Here is an 8,541-nt window from a genome sequence, read left to right on the forward strand (position 1 = left end):
AAGGAGACGGCACGGACTATGGTTTGAAGATTTCCTCTTGGGAGGTGTTGGCAATCGCCTAGACCGCCGTCTTCTTGGAGCCAAATCTTCATATGAACTTAGGGATTCAGTGCTTTCTCGTTCCTTGGATTCGTCCTCTTGAATGGGAGAGAGTCTTCTTTTGGGAGTCTCTTCAAGAGACCTCCTAAGCTCTCTCTCCTATTTGAAGAGGAAGGGTTATCCCATAAGCACGAAGTTGTTGAGTAACTTCGGCTTGCAAGGTAGGGTTACCCATGGCTTGCTGCAACCTAGTAATAAGGTAGTTAACAAACATGGGGGCACCATCATTAGCACCTTCACGTGCAAAATCAAAGCTATCAATGTTCATTCTACTCTCTTGATTATGGTCGGCCATGTTAATTAAACTTATATGTTTGTTTAATGTACTTTTTGGCAATTCAAAACTTCAGTTGCTACTCCTCTTAGCCTTTGAAAATTTCGGCCCTAAGGTATCTATACCCACGGCTGGAATTTGGTTAATTATAGAGAGTAGTGAGGTGAGTCTAATATTGCAGCATTGCCGAGGGATAGCTCCTTTCAGACTTCTTATGGCTCAATAATGGTAAAGCCGTAGGCAAGTCTAAAGAGACTCCATTATTAAGACCAAAGCTCCCGAGGTGTGCACCATACCCCACATAGTGGGCTGCAACAAAACCGTTACTAGATCCCAGTCCCACTTACCTTAATATAATTAACAAAACCAACCATTTATAGGCTACTTAAGGACATCTCTTCTTAAGCAAGAAAAGAGAAACCAAATGCTCTGATACCAATGTAATAGAAATGGCCTAATAACTTGTAGAGTAGCGGAATTAAGAGAAAGTGTTTGCTGAAATTACTATGAGAGCATAATGGGTGAACTTCATTAATGGTAGCAACATAAACATAATAATTAATTAACTAGACATGAACAATACTTTTGCACGAGAGAGAATTAGAGAACATGACAACAATTGAGGACCGGATTTATGTGGAGCCGGTCCCCCCTCCCCAATAGGCATTTGTATTATAGATTCTCCCATTAAAGGAGACTTGGTACAATACAATCTTTGTGTTCTTTTTTACCTAAGTGATGCTATGAATATGGAAAGCTTCATGCACCACTAGCATAGCATAATCTTTGAAGAAAGCATTAACTGGACCAAGCCTCAATCACAAGACCTCAAAAACCTTCGAAGGTGGAGAGAGCTAGCAGGGAGTGAGGATAGGGAAGAGGAAGAAGAAGTAGTATACCAGAAAGAGCTATTCCCTTACTTATCATCACTCTTCTTTAGCATAGCATAATAGCTTAGTAATGATGAAGATGAAGAAGATGGCAAGCTCAAGCTTTGAAGCATGTCTCTTGGTTGGATTTCACTCCATAGCCAAAGAGGTTAAGTGTAGGCTCACTCTTCTCAAGGAGGTTAGAGAAGGAGATGGAGCTCTTGCACTTTCCAACCACATAATGAGAGTGAATGTGAGAGTGTGTGGGTTAGTATACCTTGCAAGCTAGGCCCATGCTTCCTTGGTCAATCCCCTCTTTTAGCACTCCTAGGCATTTTATTGGACCTCCTCAAGCCTGGCCAATCACAGCCTTAGTGCATATCAAGCAACAAGGGTAGTCTTGGGACAAGTGTCCCCCTTTCCACTTTGAGAGAGAGGACTTGATAAATGCAAAAGAAATTAAATAAATGTGGTAATTTATCATTGGACCCCTTTTAAGCCTGGCCAATAGGATTCAAGCACCTCATGAAGGTAACATGGGTAGGGTCTTGACATGTGTCCTTGCTGCATCTCTAGGCTTGGGCTCACCTTGAGTGTGTGTTCTCTCTCTACCCCCTAGGAAAAGGGCTCGACCCCCCTCTTGTAGGGATATTTTTGACTTGATTTGATCAAGCACCTTAGTCACCAAGCATGACTAAGCACTTGGACTAGGGGGTGTTCCCACAAGCATCTCAAGCAAGCATGTCCAAGCACCTTAGTCATGCAGCAGGTCAAGCACCTCAAGCACCTTAATCAAGCACCTCAAGCAAGACAAGCATCTCGAGCTTGGGCTGGATTCCCACCTCAAGCTCAACCCTAACTTAGGTCAAGAACTTTTAACACTAACCTTTGGAGGTCTTTAATGAAGCTAACCCTAAGGTCTTCTAAGCTCCATTGGTAGCCTTGCTCTTTGACAGACCATCTCTCATTTGAGCCCCTTTACCATTGGCCCCTTGTTGAGATAGATCTGTAAGCACATGTCTATATTCTACCTCTTGTTTCCATTTATCTCTCCCATATTAAATGATCAGCTCATTATGAGAAAGTCTTTTTGGAATAGGTAGATATTAGATTTTATGAAATATGTAAAGTACCACTTCATTCAGGATGTGCTTGAGGACAAGCATATGGAGCTTGTGAAGATGCACATAGATGATAACCCTGTAGATCTTCTCACCAAAGGTTTAGCTACTTATGGGCGTGAGCTAGATAGGCTACTCTAACATGATTGTACATACATATATATTTTATACCCCATACTTAAAGGCACATTGGCCTTTAAGTGGGAGGTTGTTGGGGTGGTAAAACTTAATGTGCTAGCCCTAAGTAAGTTCTCAACTAGACGATAACACCGACCATTACATGCGTTTGCCCATGATAATGTATTGTTTGTCAACCTTGGCAAAACCAAGGTTATGGTATTCAATACCACACCGCAATGGGTTAGGAGATCAACACCCACATTTTCTTATGGCCAGGAGTCAGTGAAGTATACATATGCATACACTTACCTTGGGATAGCCTTTAGTGGTCCAGTGTTTTCATCGAGGAGAGCAGTTGAGACGAGATTGACCAGAGCATATGCTACCCTAGGCAAATTAGAGAGGATGTGTTCGAAGGTTTCGTTCCAAGAACCTCAAACAAAGCTATGGCTCTTTGATACTTTAGTGGCATTAGTTATACTTTATGGAGCCCAGATATGGGGACATTCAATGGACCACAATAGCAGATCTGGTAGCACTGATGGGTGGAGATGTATGGAGAGGCCTTTGGTTTCTATGATCTCTTGGATGATAAGAGTTAAGGCTTTAGTACCACATGAGATTATCAGAGCAGGGCTGGCTGCATCTTCACTTGTGGTCGAGGCACTCACCATATCAGTTTCTTTTTTGAACAATTTATGGGACCTCCCCAGACACATATATGCTCGTTTAGCTTTTGAGTCTTCCCGACAGCTAGCATTGCAGGGGGATACTACTCATTGGTATGGAAAGATAACATCATGGTTTTAGTTGCACGGTTTCAATATGGATAGATTGCCTAGTATTCTTTGGATGGTGCACCCTCTATGTCTATTACGGGCAGAAAGATTGCCAGACTCATTCGTCCATCAGGATGACCTATCTCAGCTCAATGCCAGGAGGACTTGGATTTAGCCGACAGAGAGTGGGCATGAAGATGGCTTTCTGTAGAGAGAATCTTCTCCATCTGACGGAGGACGGGTTTGTGACTAGACCTAGTTACATGGAAACACATTTATCTCGGGGGATACGGTGCGCTATTGGTCACCTACGCACCTCTTCACATCAACTTGAGGTCAAGACTCGCAGGTTTTAGGGGGATATCTACAGAGGATAGGATATGACAGCTATGCCATTTGGAGCTTGAGACAGAGCTACATTACATATGTCACTGTCTTGTATATCATGAGATACAGGGGCGATTTCATTGACTTTGCTGCTTTGGAGATCAGGAGAGAGACAATCTCAAGGTAGATTACAAAATTCTTTAGACCACCTACTGGCAGACAGAGGGGCAGACCACACAACAGAGCCCAGAGGCTACTGAGCTAGGGAGATCCAGACGCCCACAATTGGGGGTACTTCACAACATTGACAGAGATTATAGTAGATGATATGGATCACTTTAGCTTGATAGTAAAGGTACTTACCATGGCGGACATTGACAATATTCTATAGTGACCGATACAATACATCCTCGGACAACGCCCGATGCTGGACATCCTCAGATAATAGAGCCCAATGCCGGATATCCTCGAACATTGATGTTCATACACTCGGATTGTACAACCCTAAACAGTTGTGAACCATGATAATAGCTATTTAGCTTTTATTTTTATTTATTTCATTTTTATTTGGGAAAATTACCAAAATACCCCTCTAATTTGTGGAAATTCCTCAAAAACAAAAAATTTCTTCAAAAACAAAAAATTTGTAGCTTTTCATAAGAAGAGTGATTGTCTACCATACAACATGCTAAAACAAAAAATTGAGTTGGTTATGTAGGCTTTGGAGATGAATTTCTTCAATATTTTTAGACATAATTACCTTTTTTTTGGGAGGTGATTTGCAAAAAATTACATGCGCTTATAAGCACTAAAAAACCGATCTCAATTGTCAAACAAGAATAAAGATTAAAAAATCTTGAAGATCCAACGAAAATAGATACAAGGGTATTTTGGGAATTTTTGAAATTTGAGGGGTATATTGGGAATTTCCAAAAATTATAGGGGTATTTTGGTAATTTTCCCTTTTTATTTTGTACCGAGACAGTTTGGTCTCTCACTCTCATAGAGATAGAGCGTGTTTAAGGATTAGGGTTTGAGCCAGTTTTTCTGCAGGAGAATGGCTCGCGCAAGGTTATCCGCCGCCTGGGGGCCCTGCTGCATCCTTCAAGAGGCTTCTGCCACAAGCAGGAGCTCGGTGATCAATTGCATCCGCGATCATCCAGTCAGCTGCTCGCGGCCTTGGAGCCGCATGTCACAAGTTCCGGGAAGGAACTTTTTCAAGGCCTCATGGACGTGTCCTGTTTAGAGAAGGAGGTCTGGAAACAGAAACAGAAGAAATTGAATATCAAAAGGAGGCCTGTAAACAGAAACAGAAAAAAATTGAGTATCAGAACAAGCTGATCGCATATGTGGAGGTAGACCTCCTTAGATCCAAGGGTTTGAACAATACACGTGTTGTTCGAGAGAATGCAGGAGGTCTTGCAACATATGCACGTGCTAAAGGAAACAAAGCTTCCATTTTGTGGGAAAAAATCCTCAAGTGGTCTCCGGACTTGGCTGCTTGCGTAGAGAAGCACACAATATTCCACCGCAAGATGTGCGGGAAGCAAGCAGCGCACTGTCATACTATATACAACATTCTTTGCAGCACGTTGCACGCAGGTAAAGAATTGGCTGAACTGCAGGCCGCAATATGGAGAATTTATTTTCATAGAGGGCCTATGTCGCGTGAACAGGTCCAAATATTTCTCTGTATTGGAAAAGCGGCGAAGTTTGACATTGAAGATGACCCGTCTACCAGGTACACCTGCTACTCTTGTTGCTTTTATTTGTTTATTGTTTGAATGTTGCCTGTATTCATTTTATATATATTGATTGGACAGGCCGTGCTGAAGAGTTCACATGTGGGGTACTGTTTGTCTGGAGCTTCTGAGTTATTTATGGCCTACAACGTTGTTTTTTACCGCCCTGCTGAAGAGTTCAGATGTGGGGTGCTGTTTGTCTAGAGCTCTGAGTTATTTATGGCCTACAACGTTGTTTATCCGCCCTGCTGAAGAGTTCAGATGTGGGGTGCTGTTTGTCTGGAGCTTTGAGATATTTTTTGGCCTACAACATTGTTTATCTGGGATGCAGCGATTTTTGCTAGTATGTAGATCTGTTGAATGTGGTCATGGTACGTATGATACTGTACATGAGACTATGGGCTCGCTATAGAGTGATGAGGACTTTTTTTGGTTCTGATGATGTTCAGTGATGCGTAATGATTTATGTTGAGGACAGGTAGTCCTCAGGGTACATTATGCAGGTTGTGTAGAGAGGATACAAAATGTAAAAGCCTGGTTGCAGGTGTTTAGTGTTATCCCAATGAGCTGTTTATTGTCTGAGTGCTTGAAGCTATATACCTGGATGGTTATATGGGACTCTGTGCGTGTAGGGACTTACTTGCAGGCTGCTGTCTGCTCTCTAGGATATAGTTTCTCAATGCCTGATAAACAAAGGCTGTTTATTTTAATTATGTGTTTAGTTCTTGTTGTTTTTATAACCATGCCAGACTATGTACTGTTTGCTGAACACTTTGAGGGCATTATACGGAGGTGTATTATACGCATATGATTGTGAAAGTTGGTGTGTTGGTTTATGATCTTTTAGTGTGTATGGTAATAGGTTAATGTTAGTCATACAAGGACACACACACATGTATCTATACATTATGTGACACTTTGAATCCCATTTTACCTCGAAAATTCCTCTAGCTCAGTTGTGGTGTGTATGTATGAGGATTCAAATATGAAATTTGAGTTGAATTTTGATTTTGATGCTCAAACAAGAGTTACTAGATTTCAAGTCTTCTTGTAAACAATTTCAAGGTTTGTGCCACTAACATCACATATTTTTCAACAAAAATAATTTCCTGCACCTATACAGCATGCACTAGATGTCTTGCAAGAGTCAAAATCCTCTTCATGTTTGAAAATGCTTGTTTGGCGAGCTAACCTTCAGAGTGTGTTTGTGGTTTGTTGAAACATCTGCCAACTAATACCATTATAAAGTAAGCTCTTTGTTTACCCCCTTTTTCCTCGTTTACTTTTCAGCATTCGACTTCCTCAGTTCGCCCTGCTTTTGTGCCCGCACTTCCTCGTCCATAAGTGACACTGAGGAAGTCAACGGGATCGACGATGGCAGGTGTAATCCGCTGTTGATGGGATCCCATCGCGAAAAAGAACAACCTGTATGACAGATAGGTTTTGGTGTGAGCAAGTATGTGGCCCGGTTTTTTTTTAACATACATTACCGGTTTTGGCTTTCTTATTTGGAACATCGTCTCTTGGAAATGAATGATTGCGGGAGGCTGTATAAAGAGGAGGGAAGAAGAAAGCAAGAGGAGACATTGGTGTGTTAGGAGCAAGAGAAAAAGAAGGCCATTACGGGGGGGCCATCAAGGAAGGGGGGGGGAGGCATCATGTGAAGAGTTAACGTAATAACGGGGCATGAGATTGATTTTTATTTTATTTTTTGGGGGGCGGGGGAAATATTCCCTACCTATTGGACTTTTTTAAAAGATAGAGGGGGCCTGTAGTAGGTGGGCACCTTAGTTACGTCAGTAAGTTGCTCCAATTTTGAAGTGCATTTTATTAGGAGGAATCTTAAAAGATACCCTCTTTGTGATCAAAGTGAAAAAGTAGAGGCCTACTAGGTGGGCTTAGCAGATGGCAAGCAACTTGTGGTAGGTGGACGGTGAGGGAAATTTTACAAAGGAGGCAGGTGGCAGGGCACAAGAGGACATAGCTGGCAGCAAAGGCGAGATAGCTACCACGTGACCAAATGTAGGTAGCGCGAGAGAGATGGAGATTTTTGTAAGAGAAGAGTGGTATTTTGGAAAGGGCTCTTGAAGATGACATATATATTCCTGAACCTTTCTCGAAGGAAGCATTAGAGCATTTTTAATGGACTCATATTCTAGAAACCTTAGATGTGTGTGCTATCTCAGATGGTCCCACAACAAAATTCTACGATAAGGTATGGATTTGATTTTTGGTTTTGTGTTTTATGGTCCCATACAATCCTAGAAAGTTTCAGAACATCCCAGGGGTTGATAGATTGATCAAACCAAGAGGTTGAAGAGTTCTATGACTCTTCGGGCATTTTGCACGAGAGAAGACTTAGACAATGAATGCTCTGATAACTTGCGGTGGACCAAGAAGAAACGATAGTAGACATCCGGTTTACAAATTTTCAACCAAAAAACCTAAACGTCTATTTTTTGAAGATCCATTTTTGTACTTAATCGTAGATATGGTGATGCCATGGAATTATATGAGAGTCTTTATGAGTTTAGTTTGTGCCCTTTTTAGCTTGGTATGTTAGGCACATGTACATGTGCGTCAAGTCACCCAGCTAGTAGGTCAGCCGTTATAGGGCAAGTGTGTGCAGTTTGAATTTTTTTTATATGCCCCTAACTATGTATATGAGATGTGAGTTTTAAGCAAGCACTGTGGTATCTTATAATCAAAATTTTGTAGTTTTTTTGTCGTTATATTCTTTTGCCCTCAACTAACTTCTCTCTATGTAGTAGTGCTATATAGCCTGTTGTTTGCATCAATTTTTCAACATAGTATGCATAGATTCAAACATTGACATCTTCAAAAAAATTGTTGTAAAAAATTTAGAAATTTTTTTACACTTGAAAGCATCCCTTTTGGATTTGTTCTTTAGAAGCTATAGTATGTTCCCTGCAGGGTACATGATATGGTAGCCTACATGCAATTTGATCTAGAACAAGTTGTGAAAGCTTACATGCTTTGTGACATATGTAAAATTTGAAATTATGGTTTTTCAAAATGGAGAAGATCTTTTTTCAAGTGCATTGGTTGGTATGTGGTGTAAATCCATGCTAGGGCAGGTGCTTCTTCCTAGTTCCATGGTGGTCTTCTAAGTTGGCATGTGCTTGTAAATTCCCAAGGGATCACTTGTCTTTGACTTGTGGTTTTTGTGGAGTTATTTTGATATGGTTT

At 41.2% G+C, this 8,541-nt stretch overlaps 1 pseudogene; it reads left to right on the forward strand.

Annotated features, from left to right (window-relative positions):
• The first annotated feature begins 2,993 nt into the window (after positions 1-2,993).
• Positions 2,994-5,462, forward strand: LOC147464822 (uncharacterized; annotated as a pseudogene).
• The last annotated feature ends 3,079 nt before the right edge of the window (positions 5,463-8,541 follow it).

This window comes from Adiantum capillus-veneris, chromosome 1, assembly GCF_014529385.1.
Source record: "Adiantum capillus-veneris isolate H3 chromosome 1, ASM1452938v2, whole genome shotgun sequence".
Lineage (NCBI taxonomy): Eukaryota > Viridiplantae > Streptophyta > Polypodiopsida > Polypodiales > Pteridaceae > Adiantum > Adiantum capillus-veneris.